Source organism: Macrotis lagotis, chromosome 1 (assembly GCF_037893015.1).
Source record: "Macrotis lagotis isolate mMagLag1 chromosome 1, bilby.v1.9.chrom.fasta, whole genome shotgun sequence".
Lineage (NCBI taxonomy): Eukaryota > Metazoa > Chordata > Mammalia > Peramelemorphia > Peramelidae > Macrotis > Macrotis lagotis.
Genome location: NC_133658.1, coordinates 428,921 through 450,416, shown reverse-complemented (window position 1 = coordinate 450,416; position 21,496 = coordinate 428,921). Strand labels below are relative to the sequence as shown.

General features: G+C 42.2%; 1 long non-coding RNA gene across 1 annotated transcript; it reads left to right on the top strand.

Annotated features, from left to right (window-relative positions):
* Positions 1-3,345: 3,345 nt before the first annotated feature.
* Positions 3,346-21,494, top strand: LOC141493394 (uncharacterized). The gene is made up of 5 exons (XR_012470201.1): positions 3,346-3,953; positions 4,321-4,423; positions 15,825-15,893; positions 19,825-19,905; positions 20,501-21,494. It is a non-coding gene; the product is annotated as an uncharacterized LOC141493394 (long non-coding RNA).
* Positions 21,495-21,496: the final 2 nt, after the last annotated feature.

The window sequence follows — 21,496 nt, the reverse complement described above, 5'->3', positions numbered from 1 at the left end:
ACTTTTACAATGACTTGAAAACCTATTTATGGGCCAAAGCTTTATGGTACAGTACATTCAGTGCTGATGGAGCCACATTGATTAGCAGTAAGGATATAATCCTGGTGAGATGGGGTTATACTTCCATAGGGTTCTCAACAGACCATCATTAATCAGTGCTAAAGCCATCGACATTTTATCTCAGGTTGAAGACAAACCCCCTCTAGATGAAGTTTCAACTGAAGAAGAGATTTTGAATGACAATAGGTTCCTGCTGATTCTATTCCAAATACGATTTACAAGGCAGGGGATCCATTACTGGTACAAAAGCTGAGTGTAATTTTCTGGTTTATATGGCAAGTAAAGGTTAATACCCAAGAGTTCAAAGACATTCCCATTGTCTCTATAAAGGTAAAGGAACTAAAGTGTCCTGTGACAATCATAGGAGTGGGATGTTTCTCAGTCATTGCTGGCAAGATCCTTGCTAGAGTCCTCCTTAATAGGCTAGTCTTTCCCCTGGAAGATGGTTATCAACCTAAGAACCAGTTGATATGGTGTTCACTGCCTGACCCTCCAGTACAAATTCCAGGAGCAGAATGCACATCTATACACAGCATTAATTGATCTGACCAAGGCTTTTGATTTCGTCAGTCATGTGGGTACCTTGAGAAGTTCATCAGTATGTGAGGAATATGTGGGTTTTTGGGTTCCACAGGAATGTGAAGGGAGGATTGTTAATTTAAATTACAAAGAATAGGGTCTGCCTATATTGGTGCCTATGGGCAGATATTGAGTTCAAGTCAAAAGACAGCCTCAATCTGATCCAAAACTGAGGTGAGGTAGGATGTGCCCCATCTATTTTAAATTAATCTAGGGTCTTGACCTTCTCCTTTGCTCATGCTCAAGGAGATAGCTGATCTTGCTCTTTAGTATAATAAGCAGGGTGGGGGAATTGTATGAGAACTGGTATATCAATTAGATTGTAACCCCAGCCTATGGTTGGCATGAAGGGGCAGGAACAAAGCTTTCAAACTGCAAAAAGACCTTCCTTTCTGGGATTCTTTAACCTTTCTCTCCCACCTTGAGAGAGTTGTGCCATTTTGTTAAGATATCTTAATAAAAGCCATTTTAATCACTCTGGACTAAGTATTCATGAGCCATTTATAACAAGTATTATGTGCCAGACTCACATGGGAGCACTTTTCCATACCCCAATGGAGTGAAGTAGGTGTGTATTGTGTCCATGCTTTTTAAAAAAGCAAGTTTTCAGACATCTTTAAAGATGAAAGTGGCATTAAATTTAGCACTATAGTAAAGTTTTTTGTTTTTGCAAGGCAATGATGTTAAATGACTTGCCCAAGGTCACACAGCTAGGCAATTACTGTGTGAGGCTGGATTTGAACTTGAGTCCTCATGATTTCAGAGTTGGTGCTCTATCCACTGCACCACCTAGCTGCCTTTATAAAGTTTTTAACCTGAAAAGGCTACAAGTCAAGACTAACATGGAGGAAGAAGTTGCATGTGACTTTTTTTGTTTGCAGATAATTATGCCCTCAATGTAATTATGCACTCTGCCCCTGAGGCTGAGATGCGACAGAGTACGGATCAGTTCTCTTCTGCTTGTGCTAATTTTGGCCTAACAATCCAGTACCACAAATATGAAACCCATCAGCAATAGGAGAAATATCGATGGCTGTGAATAAATTCACTTACCTTGATGTTATACTTTCCAGGTATGTCCACAAAGATGAGGTTGATGCATGCATTGCCAGAGCTAGCTTATTGTTTAGGATGGGAGAGGAGATATTAGGCAGCTTACTAAACTGAAGGTCCCCAGGAGCCATGGTGCTGACCTTATGTCATACACCTGTAAAACCTGGACCAATGGTGTACGGACACCACGCCAGAGAACTGAAACACTTCCATTTGAATTGCCTTAGGAAGATGCTGAACATCACTGGCAAGATAAAGTACCAAATACTGAGGTCCTTTCTCTAGCTGAACTGCCAAGCATTCAAACTCTACCATGGAGAGCTAACTCCAATGGGCTGAGTCCTAATGCCCAATACATGTTTACCTAAGAGATTATTTCACAGAGAACTCAGGCAAGAAGGAAGTCACATAGTGGTCAGGAAAAGCCATACAATAACACTCTCAGAACTTTGAATTCTCATATTTTGAAGAACTGTGGAATAGATTTCAACATATGGGAGACACTAGCACAGGCGTGCTCAGCATGGTGTGCCAGAACCCAAGAAGGTCTTGTACTCCATGCACAAAAGAGAATTGCTGTAATTTGAAAGAAATGTGAGATACACAAATTTAGTCATCTTCACTCCAAATTTTCATGTGGATTATTCGGGCCAACCTGTGGTAGAGCCTTCCAATCATATTTGGCCTTCGTTTTCAAAGACCATGCCATCTGAAAGGTGATGCCACAACAAGTCTGTGAGCTGCATCCCAGTGAGGGGGGCTGTGCTACGTCAGCAGTCTCACTGTCTCTTCAGAGTCTTCTGGGTCCAGTGGCTGGGCTTGGATCAGAATGTCTGGAGATGGCCTTGAATGGGAGCAATGGAGATTAAGTGACTTGCCCAAGGTCACACAGCTAGGGGACAGTGTCTGCGGCTTGCCAGCTCTCTCCGCTGGGTCCCCAAGCTAGCTTGGAGCCTTCCAAGCTCACATGGGTCAGGCCCAGACACACGCTGTTCCTCAGTGTCAAAGTCTGGTGAGGTGGCCTGGTCTCTCTAGAATGAGGAACAAGCAGAAAACCTTGAACTTCATCTGGGGGGAGGCCGCCCCGCCCACAAGCCCCCTCGCACCCCAAGGCCCTTTCCAGTTAGAAACTCCCGGCTCAGGCTTCTCGGGGAGCAGGGGCCGGGAGCAGCCGGGGTGGGGCGGGAGTCCCTCAGGAGGCCCCTGAAACACAGGGGTCTGCTCAGGGGCCCCTTCCCTGGGACTTCTCCTGCGGCTTCCTAGGGAAGAGTGAGGCTCTGAGCTTGGACCCGAACTTGGGAGAACTGCAAGAGGAGTGCTGAAGTGGGCCCTGAAAGCCCCGAGAGAGGGCGAGCACATGTGAAATGGAGCCAGGGGGGCACAAGGGGTCCCTGAGGGGTGACTGAGAGTTGGAGCCTTGCTGTGGGAAAGTGAACCCAGAGCACAGGTGGTGTGTGTGTGTGTGTGTGTGTGTGTGTGTGTGTGTGTGTGTGTGTGTGTCTGTGTCTGTGTGTCTGTGTCTGTGTGTGTGTGTCTGTGTGTGTCTGTGTGTCTGTGTGTGTGTCTGTGTGTCTGTGTGTCTGTGTGTGTGTGTCTGTGTGTATCTGTGTGTGTGTGTGTCTGTGTGTGTGTCTGTGTGTGTCTGTATCTGTGTGTGTCTGTGTAAATTGAATCTAGCTTTTGAAATTCTTTTGAGAACCAGCCACCTTCAAGTTCCAATTTCTGGTATTCCCAAACAAGAGACAAAGTTCTTCCATCCTGTAAGACAGAGTGACAAAGTTCTGGCCTCAGACAGGACAACAGCATCTTCTTCCAGCCTCGTTCATTTAAGGGAAGCTCAGGAGGAACATAGGTTAACTTGGATTGATCAGAGATGCTTCCTCTCTTAGTTGGGTCATGGCCACAAACTGGCCTTACTGTGAATTAACCAGCCTCCCCGACTTTATCCTTCTCTGACCGACTATCCTAGTGGTCCTGTCGACAGGGAGGCTGGAGCTCTCCCCTCAGCTCTGATGCCTTTTAAAGAGAACATGTTTAAGAGGGTTTCAGAGCCTGGAAAGCAGGAAAGTATTACTCTAACATAATTTTGAACTATAGGAGCTGTCATCCTCAGCAAGACTTTGAGACGTGCAGAATCAGTCAGCTCCTGCCAAAACCTCCTTTCATCAACCAAGTTGGAGCTCTTGGGAACAAATTTGGGGCTCTCAGATCTTGAAGACTCGTCAGAAGGGACATTATCTAGAGGGACTGTAGGTCCATAGGTAAGGTGCTTACATAAAGCTCCTCCTAATAGATATCGTAACTGAGAAAGCTGACCCTGGGGCCCAACTCAGGATCCTTCCCTGGTGAAGGGGAATTTCTAGGAGCATTCTCTCCAGCAGTTGATTTATGGGAATAAGCTCTGGCTTCAGACTTAATTATGTGATCCTGAGCAAGTGACTCCAGGCTTTATGCATCATTTTCCCATCTATAAAATGAGGGTAATGCTCTCCCTAAAAGACAAGTCTGCCCATGGCCCTCTAAAAATGCCCATTGGAATTAATACTATGGTGCATAAGCCCTTGGTTAATCAGATGGAAAGGGAAAAGCATGACTTGAAATACAGTCTTCTGTTCTGGCATTTTCTAGAGACTGCCTGTGGTGAGGACAATGGAAAGACTTTTCTACACTTCTCCTGTTTCACAACAGTTTCAAAGATTGGCTGGAACCAAAGCCACTGATGTTTCTGAAGGTAGGGACAGACTCACCCAGAAAGGAATTCCTACAGGAAATGGGATTGGTGTCAACTGTCTTTGGGGCTGCTGCAGGTATAGACCTGTCTCTGGGGCTGTGGATGGAGCAGAGGATGGGGGACTCTATTTTGGAGGCAGAACTTCTCAGAATTAGACCCTGGCTCCAGGCTAAGATCTGCCTTCAAGGGCTGGTCTGACCAGATCCCCTTTCACCTCCCTAAGTCCACCAGTGCTTTGAAAATTCTCCACACAGGGCAGCTAGGTGGCACAGAAAAATAGAGCATCGACCCTGGAGTCAGGAGGACCTGAGTTCAAATCCAGCCTCAGACACTTAATAATAACAATTACCTAGCTGTGTGGTCTTGGGCAAGCCACTTAACCCCACTGCCTTGCAAAAAAATGAAAAAAAAAATGATAAAAGTTCTCCACAACCTGGCCCTGAACCATCTTTCCAGTGAACTCCTGGTCGCTTCTTCTCCCCTACCCAGCTTCCTCTGCAGCCAAGCCAGAACTGCCTATTCTCTTTTTTTTCCCCATCCCTCCCCAGGCCTTTGCCTGGGCCACACTGACCCTGGGATGCACTCCCTTTAGGGCTTAGCTCTAGCTTCTCCCACCCAAGCAGTCCTCTTCACGTTGTCTTAGTATTCCTGCCCCCCCCCCCCCCCCCCCCCCCCCCCCCCCCCGCTTGGAGGGAAGCATCCCTAGGGCAGCCAGATTTTTCTTCATTATCTTTGTTCTGGGCTCAGCCCTGGGCAGCCCTGAAACAAGGCTTATTAATTGTAACCTGGGCTCCAACCTTTTGGTAGATTGTCTGTACCATTTTACAAAAGATGCCCATTCACAAATGCACGGCATGAGAGGCGAGGAGTTATTTTGGGGTTTGGTGTTTCTGGGTATCTAAGGCCTGAGCTGCTCTCTACCAATGATTATATCCCTCACATCCATTTGGGGCCACAAAAGCCTCATTATATTGGTCACTGCTAGCCTTACCAACAGATGAGGACTACTCTCTTTTTGGCATCTTTGTCAATCCCCGATCGGCCATTTTCAGTAAAGTCCATTTTATTCTGTGTGTTGTCTCACCCCCACACAAAGGAAGTAAATGTGTTCTAACCCTCCCCACTGGTATCAAGATGCCCTCAGGGTCTGGAGGGCTATGCCCACAAAGCATAATCTCTGGCAGGTTCTAGCACAACATGAGCTCCTTGTCCCTTGGCCAAAAGGCTAGAGAACTTGTAGTCATCTTGACGTGAGACCGGGAGAAGGAAAGAAGGAAAGTGCCCTTGAATGAGCAGTGGGCTCACAGGCTCTCCAGTGATGGGACTCAACACCCCATCCATGGAGAATCATTTGGTGCTACTTGCATGTGTTAGTGATGGGATAGCAGTATCTTCCTTGTTTTCTCCTGCTGTCACAGGAAGACCAGGAGATGTGCAGAATATGCCACTTGCTGACCTTGCAGTCACACAAGAGGTCCAATAACATCCTTTCCCTGGTCCCCTGGTCCTTTTCCACTTTGCCTTCCCTACCTCCCTCCTCTCTTTGTGTTATTCATTTTTAAATCCATCAGATTAGCATTTCTAGAGCACCTTCTGGGGCCAGGCACTGGGCTAGTAGCCCTTTTACTATCAGGATCTCAGAGATGCCATTTGGCCCCGTGGTTCCATGCGCAGCAAGGGACATCTTGTGGAGGGAGGGCAGCATGTGTAGATAGAAGGTGCTCCAAGGAGCAGAATGAACTTCAGGACCAGTCAGTCCACATCAGGTCTGAAGAAGCAGGGCAGAGGAGACGATGTCCACAAAATCTTTGGGGGAAATGTTGGGCAGGACCTTTAGTCCATTTTAGAAGTGAACCAGTCTACTTGTAAAGCTAAGCTGTGCTTTATAGTGAAGGACTCATCTCTGGTGCTGGAAGGGTCAGTCTAGCATCATTGACAAAGCACCTAGGTGAAGCCCGGCGATACAGAAAGAGCCATAATCCATGTCCTCAAGGAGCTTACAGTCTAATGGTTACCAAGCAAGTCCTAGACAGGATAAATAGGACATTCTAAATAAAGGAAGGCATTGAAATTTAAGGGGACAGCTTCCTGTAGAAGGTGAGATTTTAGTTGGGATTTGAAGAAAGTTGGTGAGTTCAGTGGTTAAGAGTGGAAGAGGGAGAAGACTGGTTAGAAGGGAAAGCAGAGATGGAGGGTCTTGTCCGTGGGGACCCTGGCTTTCTGAGGGGTAGATGTAGCCTCATTGGGTCTGGGAGCGGAGGGCAGAGTGCTATCATGACAAAAGGTCCAAGGCTTTGACTTCCTGAATTCCACATTTCTAATTTCTGATTTTAATAGATTTCTTGCTGAGGCAGCTTTGGGGCACAATACCTAGAATGCTGGGGATGAAGTCAGAAAGCCTTGATTTCAAACCCAGCTCCAGATACTTAGTAGCCGTATGACCCTGGGCAAGTCACTCAACCTCGATCGACCTTGGTGTAAACCAATGGTAAAATGGGGTTAGTTTTTCCTTCACTGAGTTGTTGTGAGGATCCAATAGGATAGCATCTGTAGATGGCTTAGTGCAGTGCCTGCTCATAGCAAGGACTTCTTCCTTTCATTTTTCTCCTCCTTACTTGAAGGCCACCTCAGCTCTCAGCAGAATTCCTTACACTGCTCGTTCTTCTCTTGGCCAATGCCACTACACTAGTTGCAGTTCTTTTCCTTGTCCCATTGTTCACTCTTTCTCAAATCCCTCCTCCTCCTAATTTCATTGATAGTGGGAGTGATGGGAGTCAGCACAGTCTGCTTTATTGATCACTGATCTGGAACCCTACCAAGGGCCCTAAAATCATACTGGTTGCTGCAATCCTGTAGAAGCAGAAGGGATACAGGAAGCAAATATGACTAAGCACTGGGGAACTCTGCTAGCTCCTCGGAAGCAGGCTCAGGCCACAGGGGGCTCTCCTTGGAGCCTCTCCAGTCTAGCAGCACCTGTCCAAGCTTGGTTCTGTTGGCTCACCCTAACGTCAGTGTGAGAAACCAGAGCCAGGTCAGTGGAGCTTTGGCCCCTCACATCATTGACAGCCTTGTCTCTGTCTAAACTCCTCCATATGGAAGACTGAGCCTAGTGTGTGTAGTAAATACAAGATTAAATAAAAGCTCATGCCAATGACCAAACCTGGAAGTAAAAGGTGAAATCAAGGATCTATCCTGGACTTGCTGGGGGTCCCTGGGCAAGTCCCTGTGCTTCCTGAGACTGCTTTCTGCCTAGAAAGGGAAGTAGAACCCCTGAGAACAATGTGGGAACTCCTTGGGTCTGATGGGTATCTTCAGAACTTCTTCATGGATTGATGATTCATTCATTCTTTGAAACTGAAACCTAAAAGATCGACTTGGGAAAGTCCCTCTCTTCCAGATATGCATAAACATACCTTGGTGGTCCTGCTTTTGGCCAATCCAGCTTTGAAACTATGGGAATTCCAAAGCATGTCCTGGGACCATGCAATATGAGCTTTTGGGGTGGTGGCAGCAGCAGAGGAACTTTATGTATTTGCTTTTAACAATCATTACAATTCTTTTTCATTTCCAAATTCTCTCCCACACATCCACTATACATTGAGAAAGAAAGCAATGTGACACCCATTATACAGGTGTATGGGGTGTTCAGGGAGGATTAGCATGGTATAAGAGCTATGGTACAAGAACTTCTCATCCAATTTTGGGGTTCACCTGTCACCCAACTCTCACCTATGACCCCAAGAAGCTGCAGTGGCCATATTCTTGTAATCTGTTTTGGAGTATGAGCTAAATGAGGTTGAGGGTAACTGATGGCCTCAAACCTATTGAGGAATTTGGGTGTCTACACAAAGCATGTGAAGATTTCTCCTGACAGAATAATTGGATGAGAACAATTTCCAGCAGCCACGAGGGCAATTGAAGCAGGCTCCATAGACTGCTTAGAGGTTGGTCAGATATCGAAGACACCAAGATCATCCACTGCATCTTAAGTCATTACCAATTGTCTTGACTCTGTCCTGCCACTGGACTGTGATAACTCTAAAAGAGAGAATGAGTTCAACAACTTTGTGCAACTCTACCATATTTATGCATGGATCAAAAGACATCATCTATACTATTTTGCCATTTTTACCTATCTCAAAATCCAGGCACAAGAAGCTGTAGTCACAATCATACACACAGGTGGCCCACGTCAAAGGGTTGTCTTCTCTCTGGAAATAGCAGTGGAATTCAGTAGTCTTTTAAAGATCACACTGCTCACCATCTGATGTGAGGAAGGGGCTAGAAATAGAAAAGGTGCCCTAAAATTACCAGACAACAGGGAAGGAATGGAATTGAAAATACAAAAGCAATGATCACTTACAACTGAAGACTTGTGCATCTCATGACTATTTTATCACCAACACTGTCTTCAGTTTACCTAGGGTTAACCCTAACCCTAAACCCTAAATGCAATAAAACTTCATAGATGTACCCTTGCAGCAAACATAGGCACCTAATAGATTGTCGTTTTAAGGAGAAAAGACAGGATATTAAAGTGATGAATGCAATGTGTGGTGCAGAGTTCTGGACCAATCATAGACTTATCTTCTTCAAGCTAAGCATTTGCATTCAACAAAAGCCACAGGGCCAAGGCACAATGACTACTAGAACAAAATGTCAGTGATTAGAGTGTTTTTCCCCATGTCAATAGTTTATTGCTAACCTGGAGGGGAAGGTAAGCCAACACTACAATTGGCAACAGAGGAACAGAAAAGGAGTGAGCAGCTTTTTCACTCAGTGCTAAAGGAATCACACTGATTAGTGATAAGGATATAATCCTGAAGAGATGGGCTGAAAATGTACATGGTGTTCTCAACAGACCCATCAAAAATCAATGCTGAAGTCATTGACATTTACCTCAGGTTGAAATCAACCTCACTCTAGATGAAGTTCCAACCGAAGAAGTTTTGAATGCTATTAGTTTCCCTTTCTGTATCAAAGCATCTATTCTAGTTAAGATTATGAAACAGGGTCTACTACTCATAAAATAGCTGACTTAAGTTTCCCAGGTTATATGGCAAGAGGAGGTTATCCCCCAGGAGTTCAAGGATGTTTCTATTATCCATCTCTATAAAGATAAATGGAATAGATTTCCCTGTGACAATCAAAAGTAGGGGTCGGTTTCTCTCTTAGTCATTGCTGGCAAGATTCTCGCCAGAGTCATTCTTAATAGCCTGACCTGGAAATGATTATCTACCTGATAGTTGATATAGTTTCAGAAAGGGCTGCTGAACAGTCAGTATGGTTTTGCTACCCAGCAGTTTCTGGAGAAATGCCAGGAGTAGGACAGAGGTCAGCACCCAATGTTTGTTGATCTGAGCAAGGTCTTTGATGCTGTTGGCCATGAAGATTTATGGAAAACCACGTCAAAATTTGGCTGCCCCAAGAAGATCCTTATTGTGGTAGGTCATTTTCATGGTCACCTGGATTGTGGATGATGGACCGTTGGTGGTGCTTTCCCAGTCATTCATGAAGAAGGTTCATGTGCTTGCTCTCATGGTTTTTACCATGATGTTGTCAGGGGTCTTCAATAAGGATGAAAATGGCATCAGGGTCAGCTAAACACAACTGTAAATTATTCAACTCGAAAAGGCTACCAGTCAGGACTAAAATGGTGAGAGAGTTGATGCATAATTTTTTGCTCCAAGATATTGTGCTCTCAATGTAGCTTCTGAGACTGTGATGCAACAGAGCATGGATCAGTTCTTTGCTGCTTGTGCTAATTTTGCTTTGACAGTTAATACCAAGAAAAGTAGGGTTCTTCCACCAGCCAGCACTACACCTCCATATCTAGAATCATTGGTTACAGCAAATGGAGAAACATTGAATGTTGTGGATAAGTCCACTTACCTTGGGAGTATGCTTTCCAGGGAAGTACATATAGATAACACATACATTGCCAGAGCTAGCTCAGTGCTTGGGAGGCTCCAAGCAGTAGCTCAAAAGAAATGTGAGATGTGCAAAGTTAAAGACCTCTTCACTCCAAATATTCATAGGGACTATTTATGCTGGACTTGTGGGTATTAGAGCCTTCTGAACTTATACTGATATGATTGGTCACAGTTAGACACACAGTATCTGACATCATTTTGGTCCTCTTTGAGAATGAAGGACAATAGCTAACTAAGGAACATTATACATGTGAAGTTATGCAAAACATACTTCTATATGTTTCTAAGTAGTAAAAATAATAAAAATAAGGTAGATAAAAGTTGTTTAGATCTGCACTCATTTTCTCTGGATGTAATAATATTTTTCAAAGTAAGTCCTTTGGAATTGTCTTGGTTGATGATAGCAATTAAATAAGTATATTAATTGAGATATAATTATCATTTTTTTGTTATGTAGGCTCATCCTACCCATATTGATTCATTGTTGTCTGCCAAACATTTTATATTGTCTGCATTTATCTTAAATGAAATTTCCCTTTCTATCTCTTATTGCTGGACTTTGTTGGTAATAGATAAAAATGTTGATTTTTGTGGACTGATTTTTATATCCTGCAACTTTGCTAAAGTTGTTAATTATTTCAACTCGGTTTTTTTTTTGTTAATTCCCTAGAATTCTTCAAGTATACCATTGTATCATCTTATGGTTTTATTTCCTCATTACCCAGTCTAATTCTTTCAATTTCATTCCCCCCTCCCCTTATTGCTATGACTAGCATTTTTAGAACAATATTGAAGTCATGGTGATAATAAGCATTCTTACTTCACTGCCTGATCTTATTGAGAAGCCTTCTAGGTTATCATCAGTACAAATAATACTTGCTGATGGTTTTAGATAGACTTTTGGGTTTTTTTGGTAATGTTAGAGTCTTCTTGACCCCCTTGCGGTTTTCTTGGAAAAAATACTGAAATAGTTTACCATTTCCTTCTTTAGCTTATTCTACAGTTGAGGAAACTGAGGTAAACAAGTTAAATGACTTGCCCAAGATCATGCAGCTAAGTTTCTGAAGCCAAATTTGAATTCAGGTCTTTCTGACTTCAGGTTAAGTACTCTAACAATTGCACCATCTAGCTACACTTTTTGGATAGATACTAAGTATAATTTAGAGTATTCCTTCTAATATTTTTGTTTTTGTTTTTTTTTAGGGTTTTTTTTTTTTTTGGCAAGACAAATGGGGTTAAGTGTCTTGCCTAAGGACACACAACTAGGTAATTAAGTGTCTGAGGTGGGATTTGAACTCAGGCACTCCTGACTCCAGGGCCAGTGCTCTATCCACTGCACCACCTAACCTCCCCTCCTCCTAATATTTCTTAATAGGAATAGATGCTGTATTTTGTTAAAAACTTTTTATGCATCTATTGAGATAATAATATGATTTCTATTTATTGGTTTTTATTATTGGTATGGTCCATTATCCTGATAGTTTTCCTAACATCGAACCAGCACTGCATACCTGTATAATATGTTTGTGCTTTGTTCACAATAGTAACTTTTTGTGTCATTTTTTTTGTTGTTTGCTCATTTTCTTGACTTTTACCTTTATATTAAAATAATGTTCTGCTCTTGGGATGGAGGGGGATCTATCACAGTCTTCAGGTTTTTACTATTGCTGGTTTTCAAAGCTGTTTCAGAATTGTGCATGGGCAATACAAGAGAGTCCTACTCCAGTGCCAGCAAAAGATCTCCTGTGATCTCCTTCCTATCAGTTTTACAACTCCCTTTCCCATCTATGGACTGAGAACTTAATTCAGTTGCCCCCAAAGCCTCCTGTGTTAGTGTGGCCTACCCTAAATTGTTCTCCACTCTCAACTCAGAGGGACAGACCTTTCCTGACAACTTTCTCAGTTATGTTTTATTTTCTCAGTTATCACCTCATTCTTTTGTTGGTTCTGCCACTCATTTGAGGCATTATCTTAAGATTATTTGGAGGGGAATTTGGTAAAACTCAGGTAAATCATTGACTCTGCCATTGTTAGGACTTATTCTAGGTATCATTTTAAAATTAGCAGTATTCCTTTTTAATTAATATTTTTTATTGTAGTTTTCACCAATCATTTTTTAAATTATTTATTTATTTTAGGTGTTTGGTTTTTTTTGCAAAGCAAGGGGGTTAAGTAGCTTGCCCAAGGCCATGCAGCTAGGTAATTATTAAGTGTCTGAGGCCGGATTTGAACTCAGGTACTCCTGATTCCAGGGCCAGTGCTCTATCCACTATGCCACCTAACCGCCCTCCAATCATTTTTTTTAAAGGATTTGAGTTTTACATTTTTCTCCCTTCATCCTATCTCTTCCCTCTCCATGACAGAAAATAATCTAATGTAGGCTCTACAAATGTAATTATGTTAAATATAGATCCATATTAATGTGCTGTGAAAGAAGAATCAAATCCAAGTGGAAGAAAAAAACAGAAAAAATAATGACATAATACATAAGACAACTTTTAAAAGTTGAAGAGAGTAAGCTTTGGTCTGCATTTAAACTCTACAGTTCCTTCTCAGGAAATGGATGGTGTTTTCCATCACAAATCTTTTAGAATTGTCTGAACAAGTGCATTATGGTTGATTATTACCCCATGTTGTTGGACAGTATTCTTCTGGCTCTGCTCATTTCACTCAACATCAATTTATGCAAGTCTTTCTGGAAGTAGTAGCATTCTTATGCAATAATTCCTTAAAATCCCAGTATAAAAAGTGATAAGTATAATATTAGCCTACAGCAATATTATGGATTTAGATCATGAAACACAAAACTCATTGTCTACCCAATAATCTGTATTCCGTTGGATGCTTTTCTGAATTATCTGATCTCACTCATCTACCAGTTTTGGCATTTTTTGTGCTAGTTTCTATGGCAGTCAGTAGAGCGTACTTATAATCCAGTTGCACTTAAAGTTACAAAGATGGCATTCATAGTTACTGTGAATGCAGATTCCTCTATTTTATTTAACAAAACCCAATATAAATTCAAATCTAAAATTACTCATTTAAAATTTTTTCTACTTAATTTCAGCTACTTTTCTATATCAATAAGAATATAAAAATCAGTTCAATAAATGTTGAAAATCATGAGAAATCTCAAAGCCAAATTTAACTTTCTGATGAAGTAACAAGCACTTCTCCATTTTATAGCCATGGAAATCTTTCTGTTCTCCTTTGTATCTTAATGAGTTCCAGAACTTCCTTAAACTTTTGTGCAATCATTTACTACATCCTAAGGTCTTTGTTGGCCTGTGTTGGACATCTGAAGATCTGACAAAGAGCAGAACCCTGTAGTTCCAAGTCATGGGTGCTGGAGCATAGGATTTTTGAGAAATCCAAATTCTTAATTCACACTGGCCCCTAATTGACTTTTTTTTTTTAGGTTTTTGTAAGGCAAATGGGGTTTAATGGCCTGCCCAAGGCCACGCACCTAGGTAATTATTAAGTTTTCTGAGACCGGATTTGAACCCAGGTACTCCTGACTCCAAGGCCGGTGCTTTATCCACTGCACCACCTAGCCGCCCCCAACCCCCAATTGACTTTCACATATATTTTGGTCTTTGACTTTCTGTAAATTTCTTCCTCTTTTTTCCTATAGGCTTTGATTAAAGACCTACAAAGCTTCCAAATTGTACTTCTCTTTTCACATTCTGATTTAACCCTTCATTTTCTTTCACTACTGCTTCCTCTATCCCTCCCTTCTGTATTTCCCAATCATATCCTAAACCACCTCCAAATGTAGTTGTTCTTTTCTCCTTTGCAAATTAACACAAGTTTGCTTATTCAGTCCTAGTTAAATTAAAAACTTGTTCTGATACTCAAGGCGTACAGACTCTTTCATTTTGTCAGGTAAAACTTTTTCAATTTTGTTTTTTAAGAACTTGCCAAATACACAGTCTATTCCATTTTTTTTTTTGTGGCTTTGCTTCTAATTCATCCATGTAATAAGTTCTCTTAAATCACTTACAGAGGCGATGGTATAAGAGACAGCTAACACACATCCAAAACACACAAAACACTAGCCTGGCTCTGCAGACCTCTCCATTTAGAACCCAAAGTTGTTGGAATGCAGCTTTTACAGTCCCCCCGCACTCCCACTTTCTAGTAGACTCCAAGGAGGTGAATTCACCTGAATGCACATTGGAAAAGTTCTTGGAAAGTTCTTAGACATGAGGTTTCTGAGATAGTCTGAGCTAGTTCTATCCCATCTGGGTTGACAAAATGGTCACATAAGTTTTCTTTTGTTCCCCCCTTTTTATGTTTTGAATTTTAGAAAGGTTTTATTTATTTTGAGTTTTACAATTTTTCCCCCAATCTCGCTCCCCTCCCTCCACCCCACCCCCACAGAAGGCAGTTTGCTAGTCTTTACATCATTCCCATAGTATGCATTGATCTAAGTTGAATGTGATGAGAGAGAAATCATATCCTTAAGGAAGAAACATATAGTATGAGATATAGCAAAACAATTACATAATAAGAAAACTTTTTTTAAATTAAAGGTAATAGTCCTTGAGCTTTGTTCAAGCTCCACAATTCTTTCTCAGGATACAGGTGGCATTCTTCATCACAGATACCCCAAAATTATGCCTGATTGTTGCCCTGTTGGTATGAGCAAGTCCATTAAGTTTGATTATCATCCCCATGTTGCTGTTAGGGTATACAATGTTCTTCTGGTTCTGCTCATCTTGCTCAGAATCAGTTCATGCAAATCCTTTCAGGCTTCCCTGAATTCCCATCCCTTCTGGGTTCTGATAGAACAATAGTGTTCCATCACATTCATATATCACAGTTTGTTAAGCCATTCCCTCAGTTTCCATTTCTTTGCCACCACAAACAGGGCTGCTATGAACATTTTTGTACAGGTGATGATTTTACCCTTTTTCATAATCTTTTCAGGGTATAGACCCAGTAGTGGTATTGCTGGATCAAAGGGTATGCACATTTTTATTGCCCTTTGGGCATAATTCCAGATTGCTCTCCAGAAAGGTTGGATGAGTTCACTGCTCCACCAACAATGTATTAGTGTCCCAAATTTCCCACATCCCTTCCAACATTGATCATTGTCCTTTCTGGTCATATTGGCCATGAATTTTCTTTGGATCACTGACTAGTTATTAATGGCAAGTCAGCATGAACCAGAGAGAGATTTTACTCCCTTTTTGCTCAGAGTTTGACAAACTCTATCAATTGATGGAAATGTGTCTTTCACAATTTGTGTTGTAGTTATCTATTACATGAAATAAAAAAATATTTTGATGATGACAAGGATTTCTCTTGGAATCTCAAAATCTCCAGGAACTGTAAAATCATTGCTTCTTTTCTCTAAGTCAGAGTTCTACAGATGGTAAATCTTGGCTTGAGTGGCAGTAATTCTGGGACCTTTTAATTTTTTAGGATTTATTCCTGAATAGAATTTACTTTTGTCATTATAGAGATTGGCAAACTGTGGTGTTCATACAGCTGTCCATTTGCTTTTGTGCCAAGAAGAAGTGATTGAGAAGGTGAGTGTAGCACAGCATGCATATTATCTGCATCTTGCATGCTGGGCAGGGACCTGTGGATATTGGCATCAATTGATATTTAGTCTCAAAAACTTTTATTGAGTACTTAGTCTATATCAGAAATGTTCCTGGATATTGGGTCTATAAGAATGCAATCTCTGCCCTCAATGAGCTTCCATTCCACTGTGGAGGGTAACAGAGAGAAGTTCATGAAATCTATTCAGAGCAAATAGTCAATAATTCCATTGGTGAAGAGAGAGTGGGACTTTTGGGAGATTGGGGCAAGCCTTGAGGAGACAGCTCCTGAGTTGTGCTTGGAAGGGAGCTAGGAATTCTAGGAGATCACGATGAGGTGGAGGGCACTCTTAATCTGCAAAGCAGGCTGTGTGGAGCCCCAGAGAGAGGAGATAATGTGAGATGGGTGCTGTGTGGGGTAGGTAAGTGGCACACACCTAGTGGTGGTTTGCTTCTTGTCAAAACCCAGACAAGGTTTGCAACTGAGAAGTCAGGCCTTTTTCTGGGTCACTACCTCAAGAGTCTTCATCACCTCCAATGAAGTTTGTTTGCTAAGGAAACATCCAAAGAGCATGGAACATCTTTTGTTAGGACCCTGCTTACTACCTATGTGCTGCTTCTCATGATTATTGGTTGATACCAGTCTTATCAGCCAATACTAATTAGCTTTAAGAAAGTTTAAGGTCAGGGTGACTAAGTGGCACAGTGGATGGAGTACTAGCCCTGGAGTCAGGAGTATCTGAGTTCAAATCTGACCTCAGACACTTAATTCCTAATTTGGTATTTAATTGGAGTTTTTAATTTGTTCTTTCTCTAACTTTTTTAGTTGCATGCTCAGTTCATTGATTTTTCTCTTTTTCTATTTTATTCATGTTAAGCTTTTAGAAAATGTTTTGACTGTATCTTCTAAGTTTTGGTATGTTGTCTCATTATTTTTTGTCATTGTCTTGGATGAAATCATTAATTCTTTTTATGATTTGTTGTTATTACACATGATTTTTATTGCAATATGGTCTGAAAAGGACCAATATTTCTGCCTTTCTGCATTTGATTATGAGGTTTTTATGACCTAATTTTTATGTAGTGCCATATATTGCAGAAAAAAAAGGTATGCTCCTTTGTATCCCCATTCAGTTTTCTCCAAGGGTCTATCAGGTTTCTAACATTCTATTTACCACCTTACCTTCCTTGTTTATTTTTGGTCAAATTTATCTCATTCTGAGGGAGGTAGAGGTCTCCCACCAGTAGAGTTTTGCTATCTGTCTTCCTGTAACTCATTCAGCTTCTCCTCTAAGAATTTGAATGCTATACTGTTTGGTAAATTCATATTTAGTATTGAAATTATATTGTCTATGGTACCTTTTAGGAGGATATGGTTTCCCTTCTTATCTCTTTTAGTGAGATATATTTTTGCATCTACTTTGTCTGCCATAAGGATTGCTACCCTTGGCTTTTCACTTCAGTTGAAGTAAAATATATTCTGCTTCAACCTTTTACCTTTATTCTGTGTGTATCTCTCTACTTCAAATAAGTTTCTTATAAGCAGCATATTATAGGATTCTGATGATTTTTAATCCACTCTGCTTGCTATCCACTTAGGCTTTATGGGAAAGTTCATCTCATTCATATTCAAAGTTATAATTACTCTTTATTGCCCTCCATGCTATCTTCCCTCCATTTTCATTTTTGCCCTTTTTTCCCCTTATCCCTAATTCTCCAGTATTTTGCTTCTGAATACCACCTCCTTCAGTGTGTTTGCCCCTTCTATCCAGCCCCACTCCCCTTTATTTCCCTTTTCCCTCCTCTTTACTTCCTTCTTTCAGTTCCTCCTTTCCTTCCCCTCCCCCTTTCCCCTCTTAATATGTGAAAGATAAGGTTTTTTTTCTTTTAATTTTTGCAAGGCAATGGGGGTTAAGTGACTTGCCCACAGTCAGGTAATTATTAAGATAATCAGGTAATTAGGTAATTATTAAGTGTCTAAGGGCAGATTTGAACTCAGGTCCTCCCGACTCCAGGGCTGGTGCTCTATCCACTGCACTACCTAACTTTCCCTGAAAGTTGAGTTTCTTAACTCAACTGAATTTGTTTGTTAATACCTCTTTGAGCCAAATCTGATGAGAGTAAGATTCAGGCAGTTTTCTCCTCCTCCCTTCTTCCCCTCTCTTGCAACCCTAACCCTTTGCACCTCTTCATGTGATATAATTTACCATTCAATCCCCCCTTTCCTCCCATCTCTTTACTGCCCCCCCCCCTTTATTAAGGAGATTTTTTTTTTTTAGGTTTTTTTGCAAGGCAAATGGGGTTAAGTGGCTTGCCCAAGGCCACACAGCTAGGTAATTATTAAGTGTCATGTCTGAGACCGGATTTGAACCCAGGTACTCCTGACTTCAAGGCCGGTGCTTTATCCACTACGCCACCTAGCCACCCCTAGGAGATATTATTTTTAAGTCATTATGTCAGTCATGGACAATTCATGAGTACCCATTACTTCTGGCTAAGTATATTCTCTCTAATAGAGTTACAATTCTCTGTAGTTGTGAGAATCTTCCTCCCAGGTGGGGATATAGCCAATTTCATCTTATTGAGTAACAGGTTTTTTTTTTTTCTTTTCCCCTGTTTTACCTTTTCATGGATCTCTTGACTCCTCTATTTGAAGACCAAATTTTCTGTTTAGATCTGGTCTTTTCATCAGAAAAAGTTGAAAAATTCATATTCTCCTTTGAGCTGGTATCCTTATCTTCAGGATAATATCCAATGGGCCCTACTTTCACTGGCCTTTCTTCATTTTGGGCCCTTTCACTAGGGTCTTGTGTTGGGCAAGGGGCTGGTTCTCAGACCTTTAGTGTTGAGAAACTTAGAGACCCTGCCCACTTCTGGGGGTTATTCATTGAGCTGGCCAGTAAGGGATGACAGCAGTTGTTGGTTAGTAGCCCTCTCCCAGGATCTGTGCTGTCCTAGCACAATCTGGACTGGACCCTCAGGCTAAAAAGTCAATCACCTTAATCAGCAATCATCTGAGGGAGTTCTGCCCCACACCCAAGGCCTTGGGGATAGGTGCTAACACCTGGTCTAATCAAATAGGTGCCTGGGCACCTAGCTGGAGCTCTCCTGCCTGCCACACACATAGCAAATACTTCTGCTTTCTCAGGTCAGTCTCCCAGTTTCACCCTGCTGCCCCTGCTCTGTGTCTCTTCTCTCTGTACCTGGCACATCCATACTCCCCTGTGATAGACCTTACTGTGAGATGTTCCCCTTGGTTCTTCTCTGGGTTTTGTGGGTCCAAAATCTGTTAAGAGACTTGATTCATGTTTGTTCACCATCTTAGCTGGAAGTCCTAAATTGATTTTCTCAAGTGAAGGTCTAAACCCCAATAAACTCTCCCAAGATTGCTACTCCTGTGACTTCCCATTGCTTGTGGTGCTTTGAGTCCTCCCATCATCTGACTCTACTCTATATCTCCCATCATTTTGTACCATGCTTTCTGTATTTGATTAAATTGGTCAGCCCCTTCCCAGCTCCAAGCATTTCTACAAACCATGATTCCTGAGCCTGGAGTCAGCCCTCCTCCTTAGTTTGGCCTTGAGACAGAGTCCCACACTCACTTTCCCAGGGAGGCCTTCCCTAACCTTGTGTTTACCTCAACTCATTTTGGAGTAGACACAGATGACCTCCCCAAGGGTGGAGCCCTTTTGGACTCCCTCAATGGACATTACAGAATTAGGACTGGGTTGGTTTATGGCCAGCCTAGTGTAGGTTACAGACATGGGCATTTCTGAGTGAAGAATGTGGGAAGCTCTCTCTTCTGCTCCAGTCAGCATTTGTAGTGGATGCTGGGATGCAAGAGGGAACCAAAAAGTCTTGGGTTCTTCTCTTTCTAGCCTCCCTGGGCTCATGGGCTCAACTCTTCTTTCCCCAGGGCAATGTTTTCAGCAATCACTATGACCCTGAAGATTATGACCCTTTTTACATGAAGAACAACAACCCAGAGTATCTCAAGGTGGGCCTGGGACCCTGAGGATTCAATGTGGAGCTAGAGTGGGAGTGGTTCTCTTCATTTTCCTTCTCTCTCCATGGGAAGACTCAAGGAGACCATTTTTAGGGTAATCAAATGGACATTGCTAAAATGTCAGCAGATACCACTTTATGCTGTTGGGATGACTCAGAATTTTGAGCCTGGGGCAGTCCCCGGCAAATGCCCGCCCCCCAGAAGGCCACAGATGAGGCTCCTGTCTCACAGAATAGCCCATGACCACACTGCCCTAACCAGGAGCAGGGGCCCTCAGGCCTGGCCCACCTACTCTGGGTAAGATTTTAGTGAATGAATTTTACAGAAGTCAGTCTTGCTCATGGTCCCAGTGGCAGAATTTTGAGCTCTTTTATGCAGACAGAGCAGAAGGGGTAGCAGGCTCTGGCTCCTTGGCTGGAGGGTCATCTCTGTTGGTGAATTGGCTGTTAGCTGGAGCCCCACCCTCTCCTTTGAAGGCCCAGTGCTTCCTGAAACATGAACTGGTGCTTGGGTAGACGATTCTTGGATGCCCCTGAAACCATGTTGGTTGTCAGATCAAGCCTTCAACAGATCTCCTTTCTTCCAGGTTACACTCTCACCATTCCAGGATCCCGTTTCAAACCCAGCAAAACAGGGATGAGGAGAAAAGAGTGATTCTTCTGGAGAACTGCCAACCGCCACATACACATTGAGAGAACAATGAACTGTTGTGTGCCAGACAGGCACAGTGCTAAGCCCTGGGTTATATGATGGAAATATAGGGTGGCTGAGGGGCATGGCTGGAGAGCACTTTATCAGAAAAGAATCTGGGGTCAGAGTGGACTGCAAGGTCAAGATGCGTTAATGTTGTGCTCTGGAAGCAAGCTTGAGGGTCCTTAGGCATGGCTCCCAGAAAAGGAATGGGACAAGGATGATGGAGAGTCCCCCTGTTCTTTGCTCTGACCCTTTCTCATCTGGGGGTCCTGGACCTTGTAGCTTGAAACATTGATAAGATGGGAAGTGTCCTGAGGAGGATGACCAGGAACACAGTGTCTACAACTCAGAACTCTCTGGTCCAAGTCTCTAAGTGTTATCAATGGTTCATAATTATAAATATTGAGTCCAGTATTTAAAATGGCTTTTATTGTTATTTCCTTGCAAAGAAGGACCTTCTGTCCTAGCAAGGGAAGGCCCTGAATTACTACAATGCCCAATCTTAGAAAGATTCATTCCTCTGGCCAGTCAATGGCCAGGGTTACAATCTCTCATGCCATACTATTCTCTCATACTAATGAGCACAGGAGAATGAATAGCAACATACATGAACCTCTTTGAACAGGTGTACTTGTAAAGGACCAGGAGCCAATAGTCAAAGCTAGTTTTTGACCCCCCCCCTCCTGGGTAAGGAGATTTGATGTGGGCTGAGGAGACCTCACTCAGGTCAATAATTGGTCAGGATCATTTCTTTTCTCTTCTACTTACACACCTGCCCATAGGCACAATCGCAGGCAGACTTGTCTTAGTAATGTGTATATACATATATACTCACATATATATACAAGATACATGTGTGTATATATATATGTGTATATATATATGTGTA